The 16,381-nt window shown below is 42.5% G+C and overlaps 2 protein-coding genes across 2 annotated transcripts in view; one reads left to right on the plus strand and one right to left on the minus strand.

The window, feature by feature from the left end:
• cntln (centlein, centrosomal protein) overlaps positions 1 to 11,268 on the minus strand; it is a 192,478-nt gene extending 181,210 nt beyond the window's left edge. Inside the window, exon 1 of the mRNA XM_088075937.1 lies at positions 7,422 to 11,268. The gene's annotated coding sequence lies outside the window, so the exon portion shown is untranslated. The remainder of the gene's footprint in view (positions 1 to 7,421) is intronic.
• Positions 1 to 16,381, plus strand: part of bnc2 (basonuclin zinc finger protein 2) — a 189,125-nt gene that overhangs the window by 64,483 nt on the left and 108,261 nt on the right. The window lies entirely within an intron of this gene.

Consider the following 16,381-nt stretch of genomic DNA (forward strand, 5'->3'; position numbering starts at 1 on the left):
CAAGCGGAATGTATCTCCCTCCCCCTTTCTCTCTCTGTCTCTCCATTTCTCTCTCTTTCTTGCTTGTCTTTTTTTTTAGTACCTCTCTCTTTCTCTACCTCTCTCTCTCTCTCTCTTTCTCTCTCTGGACTAAATTACTTTCGTATGAGCCCCAACAAAGGGGCAAGGTGAAACCCCTTTCTATTTTTTATTGGGAACAAAAACCCCGGCCATATTTTAATTCACATCACACATTTCCAATTTGCGCAAACAAGCCCTGAAAATACCAGCGCTAATTAGACTAAACCTAATGTGCGTCTGTGTGTCTGAGTGTGTGTGTGTGTGTGCTTATGCATGCTCCATGAAAAGAGAGGCCATCTCCAGTTGCATTACTGTACCCCCTTTGGGTGCTGCGCTGGCTAGTTAGTATGCGTAGCCAGAGCCATGTAGGATATGAGTTTTTGGGGGGTCCCTGCATCATGTGGTTTGGGTGGAGGCGAGCTGCTACGGTGGCCGTCGTCCTCCACTTCTTGTGTGTATGTGAATTTTTTTTTTTTTTTTTTTTAAAGGTAAGCTTGCTTTTTCAGGACATCCTAATTTAGAATTTAATGCTTGAAACACCAGATGAAATTGAATTAGTGGTCCACAGAAAAAAAAAAGAAAAGCCACAGATAAACTGGCAGCGAGTGGTGACAGGATTGCAGTTGTCAGGGTTTGGCAAACCGTTGTCACCCCCTCTCTAGTTACAGTAAAGAAAAGCTCAATGGAGGAATATTGTCAGCCCTGCCAGCGGTCTCTCTTCCTCTGTCTGTGGGAACTGAGAAGTCGGTATTTGCCATGTGTATAGCCCTCCAAACTGACTCTAAATGAGATAAATAAGTTCAGACTAAATTGGCAGCTTGCGTCCAAAGTGATTATTCTTCCCTTAATGTCTCCTCATTGGAATGGGAGAAGACTTGGCCTGCACGGGAATACCGCAGGGTGTGGCAAGGCGGTCTTTTCCAACACAAAGAAGTGACGAGTGATGGCAGCCAGAGTTTACTTGTCAAGGTTTTTTAAACACACACACACACACGCACACATGCAGCGCTCTCATGTGCTAACCCTCATCCTCTTCAAACAGTTTGTCTCTCACTCCACACTCCTCCGAACTTGGCCTGCGACAGCGCCTTGCATTCCCTTCCCATGAGTCCTAGCGTGGCTAGTCAGCAGAAGGACCCCAGGTTGTGCTGGCTGTGTCGCCGCCTGCCTCGTTTGGGAGCGTGCCTCAGCCCTCCGTCTCAGTAACCTTGGTTTGCCCCCTCTGTTTGTGAATTCCTGCCGCTCCAGTAGGACCACACTGTCCCCAGCAAAATGCGTTCTGGCAGTGGGCAGCTGGACGGGTCGGTGGGAAAGTGAAGTGAAAGCTCAGATTGACTTTCAGGCAAATAAATAAAGTATGGTTGGTTGTAGTGCTTCACCTAAAATCATTTTGTGATTGCAGGACAAAAGCAGGGAGCTGGAGTTTGTCTGTTATTTACAACACGCTGCCAGGTCAAGAGTCAGGAAGTGATGATGAATAATCTGTCACAGTTTTAGATACACATAATTACCAGTTTAGAAAAAAACAGCTTATCTTATCAGATCCGCACAACTTATCGCCTCGCTGTATGACCCTGGTTGCGATTGGTGCTTAAAGTTGCAGTGACAGCTGTGATTGGTCATTCAAGTCCGACCAGAGGTTGCGATTGGTGCATTTTGAAGCCTCAGATTTCATGCTGTGGCGGTGTTTTGTGTCTGCCAACACCGAGACTGTGGAGTGTTTAGCCTTCACTGCTAGTTCTGCTGTCTAAGGAATTTCACGGGCTTGAGTAATTTAAGTTATGTCTCTCCATCTCTCACTTTCTTTATACTCCTCCTCTCTCTTTCACTCAATTTTGTCTAAAATCATAGTTATTTGTGGTGTGGCGCTGGATAGTTTGTGGTATTCAGAGCGGCTGTATTATTCCAGTATTAGGTATCTCGTCTTTCACCATAATGCTATAAGAGGCTTCCTTGGCTTAAAATATCGAATAACTTAAAATGGTATAAATATTAGTATCCTCCCAGTATTTTTCAAGGTCCCATTTCAACAGAGTTACACTTTGGGGCTTTGATAATCTTCTGTTTATTCTAAGGTTGCTTCGTTTTAAGATGGGAACTGCCCTGATTTAACACATCGAAGTTTGTTGGCATATCTTGGGGAGTAGTGTATATAGAAATTTGGTGTGGCTGAAGACTACAAGTTTTGGGTTGTTTTCATATTAGGTGCCAGTGATTCCCTACTATGCCCAAGTACGACTGCCACCTTTCTCCACTGCCCATCACCCATTACTAATGTTGCTCCAGACCGCAGTACACTTGCGACATCATCTCCATTACACTTGCTCATGCTGTCACTACAGCACAGAAACGAGTATGGGAATCGGTGGATGCTGCGCACATAGTCAGTGTTTGGGGGAGACCAGCAGCGCTTAGAATTGCATTGCAAACTGGCCTGATTTCTTTCAAAAACATGGGAAGAAGACAATGAGCAATGAAAGTGACCCTAAAAATTAGAATGAAATTAGTGAAAAGTACAAGAAAAAAAAGTCAAAAGAAAGAGAAAGTAAAAAAAAGTGCTTTCAAAATTATAAGTTTCAGAACATACTTTTTCATATAATTATGACCATCATAGATATAGTTTTCCCGTAGCTTTCTTCTTATTCCCAAGACATTTTTACCTAGCAATTTCAAAATAATTCTCTAAATCTACTAATTTCTCTCAATTTGTGTAACATTTTTTACCAAGTTGTTCATTGCCTTTTTTCCCCATGTTTTTTGAAAGAAACTGCACAAATTTGCTCAGAGTTCAAAGGTTAAAAACTCTTGAAAAGCATCAGAAAGCAGTACAAGAAAACTGAAATAGCTCCAGGTTTCAAAGGGTTAAACAGCAGTCCACTTCCCTGTTTTGGTACAGTTGATTTTCATATCTAATATAACAATACCCAAGTACATATGAACCATACTCAACACCACCGTTACGTGGACCTGGGTGTGGTTCGCTGATCTGTACCCCGGTATGGTTCCCATCAAACAATTGGACTTTGCTGTGGAGTCTGCTCAGATCAGAGTCTGGGTCACTGATCTGAAGGCCTCCATAAAGTTGGATTTATTATGTGGGGCTATCATCATCTCTGAGGGTTGAGGCTACTACAGCCACAACTGAGTCAGGACCAACCCTAAAAGAGTTTCCCTTTTCTGGATATACGTCAACAAATTAAACCAATTTATTTGTCATATGGTTAACTATTTTTTACCTGATCATCTTAGGGCTGATTAGTTAACTAATCAATTAGTGGAAAGTCAGATGTGAATCAGCAGAGGTTTCGATTATCGATTAATCTTTAAAATGCGTTAAAAAAAATAAATTAAAAAATGTAAAGAAGCTCAACACTTCTAAAATGTGTGCACCTGCCACTTTCCTTTGTTTGTTCCTTTGTTAAACAAATATAAATTAAACATTTTTTGGGTTTTGGACAAAAAAAGCCATTTGAAGTCATGTTGGGTTTTGGGAAATTGCGATTAGCATTTTTTTACTGTTTTCTGACATTTTGTAGACTTGATGACTAATCAATAATTGGTAAAACATTATCAACACATTAAATCAATAATGAAAGCAATCACTAGTTTATTTTCAGGCTGCTAACCTGTTCATCTGTTCTCCTGTCTGACCACATCCATGCCGGTTCTTCCGCCTGTCTATCTGTTTGCTTGACGGTCCACTGTGTCACAGCGCTACTAATGGCCATTGCTGAGCCAGCCACTTTCTAAATGACACCCACCTCCGCTCAATACAGCTGCCCTGCAGTTACACACTCGATCCTCTCCCCCCTTTTTCTTCTTCTCTTCGCTCCAGTCTCCACTACTTCCTCTCATGCACAGCGCAGTGGCTTCCCTCCCTCGTGTGAAAGAAAAGCACTTTCTTGTCAATTTTCCCTCAATATTTTCCACTCAACATACCTCTTGATGAAAGACCCACTGCCTTGTCTGACACACACACACACACACTTTCATACATCACATATCACCAACTGATGACTGACTGACAGCGCACGACTGGAGCATCTTCTCCCCGCTGATAGCAGCGCCCTCACCAACAGGATGATTCGTTCATTCATCATTCATTCCTCTCCCCCTTCTCTTTTTCTCGCTCTTCACACCACATCCCTTCCTCTGCCTTTAATCATCTTTATCGTGTTGTATGAGTGTGTGTGTTTGCAGCAGAGGTTGCCGTTTCCTCTATTGTAAGACAGAACACTATGAAAAACATATGGAAGCCAAATCGAGTTTGGCCTTAGTTTGACTACAGAAACCCTGCCAGACTAAATCCTGGATCAAAACCCGCTCGTGATCACTCTCATTCTCCACACATATCAGCTCTCCAACCTCTGCGTACCCCAGGTGCCACTTGTATTTAATGTAGTTCAACTGACTTTACTATTTCTCAGAGGAAAAACAGAAGCACTCGTCACAACGGGATGTTCCTCATGTCTTTACTCTGCAGTTTTCTGTCCTTGGACCACACACACTCACAAACTTCCCCCTCAAAGTTCATTGGTTAATCAGACGGGGGTTCCAGCATCCTAAAAGATGGTGGTGGCAACATTTTGGCACTGGCAGCTCATAACTGGATTGCTGTAATTATTCATTGGGAGAGTGATGCCTTCCAGGGGCTGAAGATTGATTAGGTTTGATATGCGACTTAGTGTAATCTGTCTTTGACCAAGGCTGCTGTCCAAATTGGCAGGAATAATAAAAAGAGAGGAAGTTATTTTTAAGGAGAGAGGAGGAACGAGTGAGCAAATGAAGACGGAGGTGGGTGGACAAAGGGAAGAGAGAAAGATTGAGGCATATCCTGTGTCGTGTCTCTTGTGGCGCCCTTTGCCATACACAAACCATCAATCTGCAAACAACAACAACAGCAGGGCAACCATTTTGTTTACAGCTGAGCGAGGCTCCCGAACTAAATAAAGCCATTACAACCTTAAAATACAGCACCTCTTATTGTCAGCTTTATTGTGTACTTAGTTCAAAGCGTTAGTTTTCTAAGCACATTTAGAGTAATTTTTTTAATTATTTTTATGCCTTGCTTGTTTTGTCAGCCAGACCAACGCGGTCCTCGGTTGTCTCATTTTCCACGACTAAAGTGTGTCTTCAGTTAATCCTCCAGTGTAAGCATGGCAGAACTTAAAAGGCTCTGATTAGGCTGTTGTGTCCCACAGGTTGGCTAGATATAAACTCGTGACACACTCACAGTGCCCATACATACCCCTGAGACCTCTCTTTGTGTTAATTAAAGGAGTCTCAACTGCAATTAGCAGGCTTTACAATGAGCGTACCCACAGATAGACACAGACACAGACACACACACACACACACACACACACACACACAGACACACACACTGAAACAGATACAGCCAAACTGCGAGCACGTTTATGGCCCCACAAACACTCTTTACAGTTGCTTAAGTATCACTGTGCCATTGCATTTTGCTGTTAGGTCAACTGTAGCAGATTGGCCCTGCTGCCTGCTGGTGGTGGCTTTTAGGGACATTTAAATGTGACAAGCCTGTTAAGCAGAGACTTCAATAGCCAAATGAAGGTTGAATATAGGGGTGGGCAATATATCAAATCCACTCAATGTATCGATAAATGTATGTGTAATATGTATTAAATTATAACAATACTTAATTTCACTTTACTATAACAATACTAAATTTAATTCATTATAACAGTAGTTTATTTAACTTTATTAAATAAATTATATGGCAGTGGCTCATTTAAGTAACTTTATTGTAATTGCAGTTTGTTTAATAATTTTGTATTTAGTAGTTTACATAAGTGTAAAGGAGATTTCAAAATATCAAGATATATTGTGTATTGTGATATAGCATCATGTCGTTTTTCTTAAAGCAGAAGACATAATTTATGTGTTTCAAGAATGTTCTACCCTTAAGTTTATTTTTTTTTGTGGACTTGTGTCGATTTAAAACTGAATTTCTTGAAAACTCTTCAGGAAAGATAACTACTGCTACTAGGATAAAGTAAAATCATCTAATTCCTTAAAGGATAGGCTCACCCAAATTACAAAATAAAAATGCCTAAAATATTTGTTTGTGTAGAATTGCAAGGTAGAGCGTTCGGTTTCCTTTATCTAGGGCATCATTTCTCCAATACAGTGGAGGCTGTTTTTGTTTGGAACTACTTTCTACTGAACAAGAAGTTGCTCTATAAACTTTTGATGGTTCTCTGTGGTATCAAGCAAAATTCTTATTCAATTCTATTATACTGGGTAGGAGGCAGAAAACGCTGATCCGCAAATCTCATAACCTGAGGAAATGAAACTATGAAACTCTACATGACTACTGTGGCAGTTGGTTTTATGATTTAGGGGTGAACTGGCCCTCTAAACTGGGGTAGGCAGGTCTTTGGTGTCACTGAGCAAAAATGCCATAATAACCTTTCACCGTAATGTAAATGAACTTGCATGGCGCCTTTGTAGTCATCCCACTTCTCAAAGTGTTTTAACACTACATGCCAAACTCACACATACAGTCACACAGTGTTGGCCAAGGTTCCCATACAAGGTGCCACCTGCTACTGAGCTGAAAAAATAACACACATTTACACACCATTGAAAGAGCCATTGAGAGCTATTTCGGCTTCAGTGTCTTGTCCAAAGGCACTACAACATGAGGAGCCGGGGATCGAACCACCTTTCTTCTCCTAAACCAGAGCTTCCTCACAGATATCAATGACGCGATCTAAGAAGAAAGACTTCAGCTCCTGTCATTATAATCAGGCTTTTAAAAATCTACTGTAGCCCATGACAGGAGACTTTGGCCAATCACAGAGAGTAAGAGGGCGTTTCTATTGGCTTCTACCGATGCAGACACACATGCACAACACTGACAATCGCATAAGATATTGCTATTACAGTAATGACAGTAGCATACTGTGGGGTTTCAGTCAGGGCCAGCAGTAATGACCCCCACCCCCAACGTGCACACCCCTTCATGTGACTGCCGACAATGCCACATACAAAACACATCATCAGGCTATCTGCACCACTGCATCAACACCAACATGAAAACTGATCTTAAACAACAGCAACAGCACTAGCAGCAATTGCACCACCACCACCAGATCATCCTACATGTCTCCAATCACCCAGCACACTAACACAGTATGGCCTGGGAAAAAACGCTTGCATACAATAAATATTACCATAATATTATCACTGCACGGCCTTCAGTTCAATAAGAAAAATTAAATGTGTAAGTTACACCCAACAGTACTTATCATACACAACCTTAACAATGCACAATGTTGTATAAACCACAGCAATGCAATAACTTTGAAGCAAAAAGTAGCACTCACCCATCACTTGTAAATTAAATCCATCCTTCGATCCTTTCTGATGAAACGTTCAATGACCTCCTCATGCTGTTGTGCTTCCTGCTTTAGATGAACGAGCAGCTCCTTCTCTGTGGAGACAGGAGCCAGTGCCGACAGTCGTGTTTGTCCAGTTGTATTCCTCGCATGTGTTTTGATGCGTTTGAGAGCCGAGAAAGATCGCTCAACTGAGGCTGTGGACACTACGATTGTTACGATCAAGCATGTGGGTGACATAATGTCTGCAAGCCCCGTGCTCCTCAGAAATGTCAGTAGATCACTGAAAGTTTGCCATGTTATCCATCACTTTGAGTTCAGCTCTGAGTCTGGGAAGGTCAAACTGTGCTCCGTAGCTCTTATTCAGGCTCCTGAGCTCTGACTCGGGAAATGTCTGCTTGAATTGTGGGAACAGTTGCAAATCAAGCAATGCAACAAACAGCAGCCTCTTGCGATCTTCAAAACGATTCTTAACTTGTGTAAGGATGACGATCACTGCTGTGTGCAGCTCTGTTTATCCGTAACACCCTCGAGCTTTAAAAATCTCTCGTTCACACCTGTTTCGGAGACATACCTGAGGACATGTGACAGCTGAGCAGCATTGCTGAAGTCGGTGGTCTCAATATCCATAACTGCCACAAAGTTGGTGATTTTACTTGGTGGTCATTTAAACTTTTCCTGATGTCCTAGTGAAAACTTTGCCGGTGACAAGGTCCTGTCGCAAGTCTATTAGCAAAGTTAGTAATTCCGAGTAATTACCTCGATTCAGCGACTCCTTCCCTTCCTCGTGTCCGCTGAAAGATGCTGTCCTCAAAAAAATACACAACCAATAAGCCGTTGTAAACTGTGGCGTTTTTTTAACTCTCGTTGTACAGACTTGTCTCACGTCTCCGCTGCTCCATCCAGCTTTAAATCCACTCTGGACCCACCAATAGTCTTCAAATGAACCACTGCCATGAGATAACGCTTAGATAACCTTCTGATGTTTGATAGCGGCCTCGGTGAAGCTGTTCAAGCCGCTAAAACCAGAGGTAGTCCACGTCCCCTCGGTGGTGTCAAACAGTAAACATGACCAGCAACTTAGCTCGTTCCGCTCAGTGCTAGCTGTTAGCCACTCACAGCGGTCATAGTTGCTCCAGGTGAAATGCCGCACAAAACTTTCGCTTGCCTAAGTAAGTCCATCCAGTTTAGGTGTAGGAACTTCAAGTAGATGGGCAACAAGGTCGGTAGCAGCTTTAAATGCAGCAGCCATTGTGTTTCCCCATCAATATGTACGGGGTTTGTTTGCTAACGTTAAAGCCCGGTAAGTCAAGCTCAAAGCTGATGACGACACCAACGGCTCGCGATACATTGCGGGACCCCCGGGGCGTTCTGTCACTGTACATCAACGCCTGATTGGTTGATAATACTGTCACTCAAAGTTGTAATCAATTTGCAGGTCTGAGCCTCTGAGCTCCAGCAAAAGGCTGGCACTCAGCAGTACCCTACAATACATCCATGGCACTACCACCAGAGCCGGTCTGAGGAGTTGTGATGCATTGAAGTGACATAGGAAATCCTAGCACACACCCATAAGAGAAACAAAAAACATTTGTTTTGTGGATAAGTAGCACACTGAGCAAGGATTACATACAGACACATTTCAGGCAATTGTCTGTTTAATTCTGAAAAACAAATTATGATTTTGACTTTGAAAGGGCCAGCAGAGAAGGCCCTGATGGCCCTGACAGACCTCCACAGGGTAATGACAACAGCTGCCTTCACTGCAAAGCCATCCAAAAAAATGAAGACGAACTTACCAAAAAAGAGAGTATAAAACAGAGTCTGACAATAAATTAAATAAAATATGTTTCAGTATGAGTAAAGAGTTTCAAAGATGGGGAAAAAAAAATATTTAGCCTTCTGCTAATTGGACTTAAAGGCTCACTGCATCAATTAAGGAATATATGCCAAAATTTTTTTTTTTTTTTAAAAAAAAAACAACAATTTTCCATATTCTAACATCAAATTCCAACCATGTTTTCCTCTTGTAAAACTGAATATAATGTACTTACATAAGTTTGTACCATCCAATTTTAACTAATTATATCATGACAAAATTTAATTTGCAACTGCTGCTAATATTTAATTAGCTAAGTAAGCAACTAATCTTATATGGAGCACATGATGTCCTTCTCTCTCTCCCTGATGAATACTGCTACCCCATCGGTGTTACTTAAATAATACAGAGACTGCGGACCAAAGATAACGCCTGTTGCTTGCATGTTGGAGTTGCTTGCCTGGCGCATACAACGAAAAAGTTTTCTAGCTTCCGGGTTTACTTCTGTGGTATGTGGCAAACTGACTATGCACAGTAGTGTTGCTCTCGGCCTCATCTGCAAGTTCCCACTTGCCTGACAGACTTTACATTGCGATGATGTCACTGATTTTTAAATCCCTTTCCTCGGCTCGTGGAAAGTTTTATAAATATAAAATCATCATAGATCAAAAATTCAGAATAGAAAGAGTAGTGATTGACCTTGTTTGCAGTTAGCAGTGTCTTGACAACAGTTTTACAGACGCGTCTTTTACAGCGGGGGTCTATGGGCAATACTGCAAGAGGCCCCTGGAAAGAATTTGCCATAAGGCTAAATGGCTTTCCTGGAGGCCTGGCGTTACCCCGTTGGGGCCTCACTGATATGAAACGCCAACTTTTCAACAAGCAAATCCAATATCTCACTTTTTCGCTTGGAAATACAGCACAGTAGGCTACTAAAGCTAGAAACTCTCAAAATGTGGTTGCATCTGCACCTCGAAGATCTGTGTTTCTTCACTTTCTGCAATGAATGTATGCTCAATATCCCATGTTTTGCAGCTTATTTGTTTATGAAAGGAATTTTACACTCGAAAAATGAACTTGGTACAACGAATAGGGATGGTAAATCAGCAGCAACCCCACAAACGAAGAACTGAATGTGTTCCTCTACCCGTTAGACCTTAACATAGAGCCTTGGTCCATGGTGGCCAAATGGCCCATCATCCTGTCCTCTTATGTACCAAATTAGCCCAGTGTCCCAGTGTGCTCCAGCCTCGTCTACAAGATATCAAGGCCAGGTGGAACTTAAGTGAATGAAGCCCCACTTTGGCACATTCTAGCCGGGGAGATGGTGGCAAGAACAAAGCCCCCCTGGAGCTTGTAAGAGGCAGGGACACACACACACACACACACACACAAACACACCAACATGCACCGGTACGAATACCTCCTTGCTGATGTTCACACAGGGGCACAAACTCACAGTGGATAGGTGCTGTCAACTCTGTGGCAACGCTGCTTAGCCACTCCACTCCCATATTTACTTATTTATCGGCAGCGATGGCTGCGATGACAGGGCCACTCACTCTCAGAAAGCCTCCCAGGCTCCACGACGTCCCTTCAAGCGATAGCGTAAAAATTTTAAGAGCCTCGGGCTTGGTTTGATGACTTTGACGTGAATTAGCGTGTAGTCGAGTTGTCGGGTGCATTCAGGGGGCTAACTGTTCTAATGCGTTTACCCGCTCGCCTTTCCAGTGTGTCTGTGTGTCTCAAAGCGAAGCGGAGTGTCACTTAATAATTTAGTCGTTGGTTTCGTCCCCCTCGCCATCCATCCATCCATTCACGGCCCTTTATGTCTTGCCTCTGGGAATGCGGCGGCCATCCCACTGCCTCTCAGGGAGTGATAGAACAAGCAGAGACAGGTGACAGAATCCGGTGTGGTGGTGTGTGAGGACAAAGTGAGAGAGATTGACTGCAAGAGAAAGACAGGCAGACAGTGAAGATAAACGCTCTGAAACAGACAAGAATTAAAGGAGCATGACGTGATTTATGAGTGATAGGACAATAATCAACAGCAGCCACTTTTTTTGAAATTCAAAATGTTAACAATGCAGCTTCATTACACGGAGCCTCACGTCCGTTCTGTCATTAAATCTGTCTTGTGTTTGAAAGCAATGCGACGCAGACACGCAAGATGAAATAGATGCCCATGGCTTACACACAAACACACATACACACACAGCTGGGTTTCTGGCCTCTGTGCATGCCAGATGTAGACATTTCTTCTCTCTCTCTCATCACTGTTTTCAGACTAATAGGTTCTTGTTCTGCGTGGAAGTGGTTCTTAGGCGAGAGCGGGAACTCAAAGCCTGCACGCCAAACCTGTGGCTACGGTTATAATAATCAAATAATGTAACTTGGCCACGTGTAAGAATGTGTGTTAATACATGAGAGCTTTCAACAAAGTCTCCCAGTGCCAATGGCCTCCTATATACTTTAATATGACTTGATGTTCACTTAACCCCCCCTTTTCCTTGTAATTGAAACCTGATGGTGGAATAATAATCGTTTTTTCATATTTTTTTTCTGCTTTCTGCATTTACTAAGCTGATTTTTGCCTGGGCTGTTGAAGACTTCAGTGGAGGGGAGGGTGCTGCGATGGGCATTATAACCTCTCCATGGGTTCACTGGAAGAGAAGCTAAAATGACTTTTTAATGTGCCAATTGTTTGGTGCATGCAGAACTTCAGAAAATAAAAAAATATATCACCTCTGAAGCCGCACTTCCACCTTTCTCCTTTTCATACTTACAGTTAAAAAGCAGATGAAGTAAGAGAAGATGGATGTGCTGTGAGTGAGAATTGAAACTTTGAAACCAAAACTTTGTTGCTTGTTTGCAAAGTGGTTTTACTACCACAGGATGATTTGTGTGACATTTATTTGGGAGTTTTGTTTGGCCGAGGAGAGTCACAAGTGTTTGTGTGTTTGTCGTGTTGTTAGCGGTTATGCTCCTTGTCATGTGTGTGCCATAAATAAAAGACTCCCCTGGCTAATGTAACCCACATGTCTTTTTGTTCCCACCTCCCTCTCAGCTCCGCATTTGTTTTCGGGAGGATTCAGATGGTACACAGCTCTTCTGGACCGCCTCTCAACTTTTGTGAGGTCATTTAATTTTATTTTTTGTATCAAAAGCAGTCGTGGACTTCCCTGTTACTCACAAAGGCTAACGTGTGATTCCCATTACTTCACTACCTCACCACTTAGCAGATGCACAGCTGGTTACTGATGACCTCTCTCGGAACATTTGGACACACAGTCATACCCAGACATACGCATTAGGCTGATTAATCCCTGTTTGGTGGGATTTTGTCTCAAATCGACATAAATTAGTTATAACACATCCCGTACTGGACCAAATATAAGATGACCCTGACCATAAGACGACTCCCCCTTTTCCAACATCTGGTTTTAGAAAAAGATTCATCCTGTTGGGAACGTTTCCTCGAAATACTATCAGGAGAAAAGAGTCCACATCCTTGACGCCTTTTCTCTCGTAAAAAAGCGAAGCATGAAACACCTTCATCGAAACAAAACATGGTCACGAACTGGTCCAATACAAGAGATTTAACGACAGAAAGGACATAAACCCCACCTTTTTGTAGCTTGTTTATCATACTCACAATCTTGGATGTGGTCAGAATTATTTTCTCTGGTTGCTTGAATTTTTGTCGGACTCTCTTTTTAGGCTCAGCATTAAATTCTATAATACCAGCCGCTATTACATAGCTGCTGTCTGTCCATTGTTTTCATTCAAAAGAAATGTATTTTCTATGCAACATCAAAGGACATTACTTAAGCCAACACAACCCTTTCTCTTAGGAATTACAGAAACAGTAAATGTGTTGTTAAAGAAATGTAATGCCAGCTGATTTACTTTTCTATTGACATGATAAGGAAATGTTGTTAATGACAAAAATATTGACACCAAACAGGTCTGTAAAATGTTACATATTTTGTTTTCTGCCAAAATTTCTGGTCTAGTGACTGAGACCATTAAATCATTATGAAAATGTTTCCTGAGGTAATAAATCATTTTCTCATAGACTTGTATGCAATCAGACTCCTTTTAGCAACCAGTGGAAACACCCCTGCTGGCCATTAAAAAGAATGCAGTTTAAAAGTGCTTCAGTACTGGCTACACTTCTCAGACCCAGAGATAACGCCTTGAGTACAGTTCATCATTCTCTCTTTCTCTCTCAAAAAAAAAAAGCTTCTGAACATAATCCATGCCCCTAGGTGAGAGAAATAAGTAAAATTAGGCTTCATAATCAGTTGATAGGGATGAACAATATAATATACAATACTAACATTTGTAAATATAATTATTACCAGAAAACATCATCTGCTTTTTGCACCCTAAAGTAATTTAATCATACTTTTTCTTGAGCAGTATTTCCTGTCAGTATTTTGTCCCACCACAACAAACAGCAATCCTCCAGCAAACACTTATGAAGGTCACTGTTATAACCACTGACATTAAACTCTGTTTTATCTGGGCCTCTGTGAGAGGAGAAAGTGTTTCAGTGAGTGTCAAAAGGAGCAGAAAGCTAAAAGAAGTAAAGACGTATTAGTGAGGTCAGAAGGGAAAAGAATCTGAGGGCCGTGAGAGAAGAAGAGTAAAAACAGAATAATGAGAGACGGAGAGATGGGAAGTTAGCAAAGGGAAGAGAAGGACTTTGTCAAACTCTCAGAGCTGGGTTCGGTGGAGATTGGGTTGGTGGTGGTGCGGGGGGCTGTACAATGGGGGCGCTGGCAGGGTTGCCACAGCAGCGTTCCGGATGGGCAGGCGGTCTCCTCTCAGGGGGTGAGGGGGGACGTGGGGCTGTCAGGGAGCCTGGCAGGTAGAGACACAACGCCCTGTGACTGGGGGGGAGCACGGGTCAGTGAGAGAGGACAGGAGCGAGGGGATGGAGGCAGCGGAGGGGTGAGGTGGAGGCCTGTCTGATGAGGTGAGAAGAAAGAGAGTCGAAGGGGAGGAAGACATGAGGAGAGTAAATGAGAGTGGAGGAGGAGAAGGAGCTAGAGATGATTAGAAGAGAATTATCCAAGTGTGAGTGTGGATGACTGGAGTTAGAGGAGGAAATACGAGGGAGAAAAGGCAGAGAGATGGGCTCAGGGTGCCCCGATACACACATCTGTGAAATGTCCTGAAACCAGCCAGTTAATAGGCAAGTGATGAAACTCTTTTTCTCTTTCTATGTCTTCCTCTATCAGGACAATATCTCTGCAACCTCTTGACTCACTGTAACCCTTTCCCTAATGCACCTTTACTGTAGCTTCACCTTCACACAGTCACTTTGTGCGAGGTAGCACAAAGTGCAATAGATGCCCCAAAACCCTACAGAATGGACTTTTAATTTACAGACTTTTTTTCATGGGGACTTACAAGAGGCTACAAAATGTTTAATGTTTCCAGCTTCTCAAATGTGAATATGTGCTGGTCTTCTCCTTCTTGTATAATAGTAAAATGAACATTTTGGGGTTTTGGACTGTTGGTCAGACAAAACCTCTAGCTCTGGACTTTTTATGGAACTTTCACCATTTTCTGAAATGTTATAAAGCAAACCATATTTCCAATAATGTATGTAATAATCAGTTGCAGCATTAGTAATGGGATGATGTACTTTCAATATGATACACTTTATTTTGGGGGTAATAGAGAGCCTGTTGTGTTATTGTGATAACCTATAGGCGTGTGTGTGTGTGTGTGTGTGTGTGTGTGTGTGTGTGTGTGTGTTTATAGAGGGGTGAAAGTGGAGTGCAGAAAGGTAAAGTAAGGAAGGTCGACAGGTTGCTGTAATTTGCTGAGAAGAAGAATAGTCTGGTCAGCTCGGTGCCTGCAGGGTCAGAGGTGCACATGTGTACTGGTTGTGTGTGTGTGTGTGTGTGTGTGTGTGTGTGTGTGTGTGTCTCCTCATGTGCGCCGGTGTCTGTGTTGATGCCGCAAATGAAATTGTAGTTTTATCTCCTGACCTCAAAAGTGGAGTCTTCCCTTCTCAGGAAAAACAAAACTAGCACGTGGAGCACTTTATACATAACATGTGTCATTAGGTCATAAAATGCCAAATAGGCATTAGCAGATTGTGCCCTCAGCCATTAACCTTTTGCTATTCCACGTTACCACAAATGCAGTTCAAATTTGTGTGTCACTCGCAATACTCAAAGATGGTTTTTCCCCCCTTGTTTTTTCACAAAGGTGCACTTATTAGTGAAGGCCAGATTACGATGATCAGTGACACAGACAATCATGTGGCTCTGTATCGTTCCTCTCAGACCTTTGGGTGCCCTCGACTGTGTCTCTCTACGTCTTTCTCAGTGTCTCTCTCACCCGTTATCACAAACGGAGGGCTGTTCCTGTCTGTGTCATATGATGTCTTGTGGCCCTTTAGTGGTAGCAGAACAGTGACAGTTCTATCCCTGTGCCATCTGATCAACACACCATTCCTTGTCACATGCACACACACACTGCCCATTTTGAGTGTGTGTGAGCATCCTTGTATGACCGTAAACCAGGTCACTGATAGTACAAGCCGTCAGCCATGTGCGTGTGTCTACCATACTGTACAAAGGCTGCACTCACATTACACCAGTGTTAAACCATGATTAGTATTGTTTTGGTGTGTTTATGTTAAATAATTTGACCTCAACTGGACAGAAAAAAAAACTCTGGAAAAAAAAGTTTGGATTACAGAACATCTGACCGAATGAACCCTCAATGTTTCTTTTACGTAGCCGCCCGGAGTGAACCAGTGTTCTCACGCAGAAGCATCCTCCTCAGAAAGGAGACACTCATCGACCTTTTTTCTACTGGCCTTAATCTTTTGTTTCGGCGGCACATAATCACCATCACTGCACAAATTATGTTGTTCCTCTCTCTCTCTCTCTCTCTGACTCTCTGCGTCTGTCCTTCCATTTGCCCTTGTTTTTGTGTGTAAAAGGCCAATTTTAGTTGAGTTTTGCTCAGCTGTGATTTCATTCCATGAAAAAAATAATCCCCCTATAAAAAGAAGAAGAGAAAACACAGACAAATAACGCAGAGGACGAGCATCTTAATTACCAACATTTCTGATGACCTCTGCATCTGTTTCACTGTC

This window comes from Plectropomus leopardus, chromosome 3 (genome assembly GCF_026936395.1).
Source record: "Plectropomus leopardus strain MGB_pleo_1.0 chromosome 3, ASM2693639v1, whole genome shotgun sequence".
In the NCBI taxonomy this organism is placed as follows: domain Eukaryota; kingdom Metazoa; phylum Chordata; class Actinopteri; order Perciformes; family Serranidae; genus Plectropomus; species Plectropomus leopardus.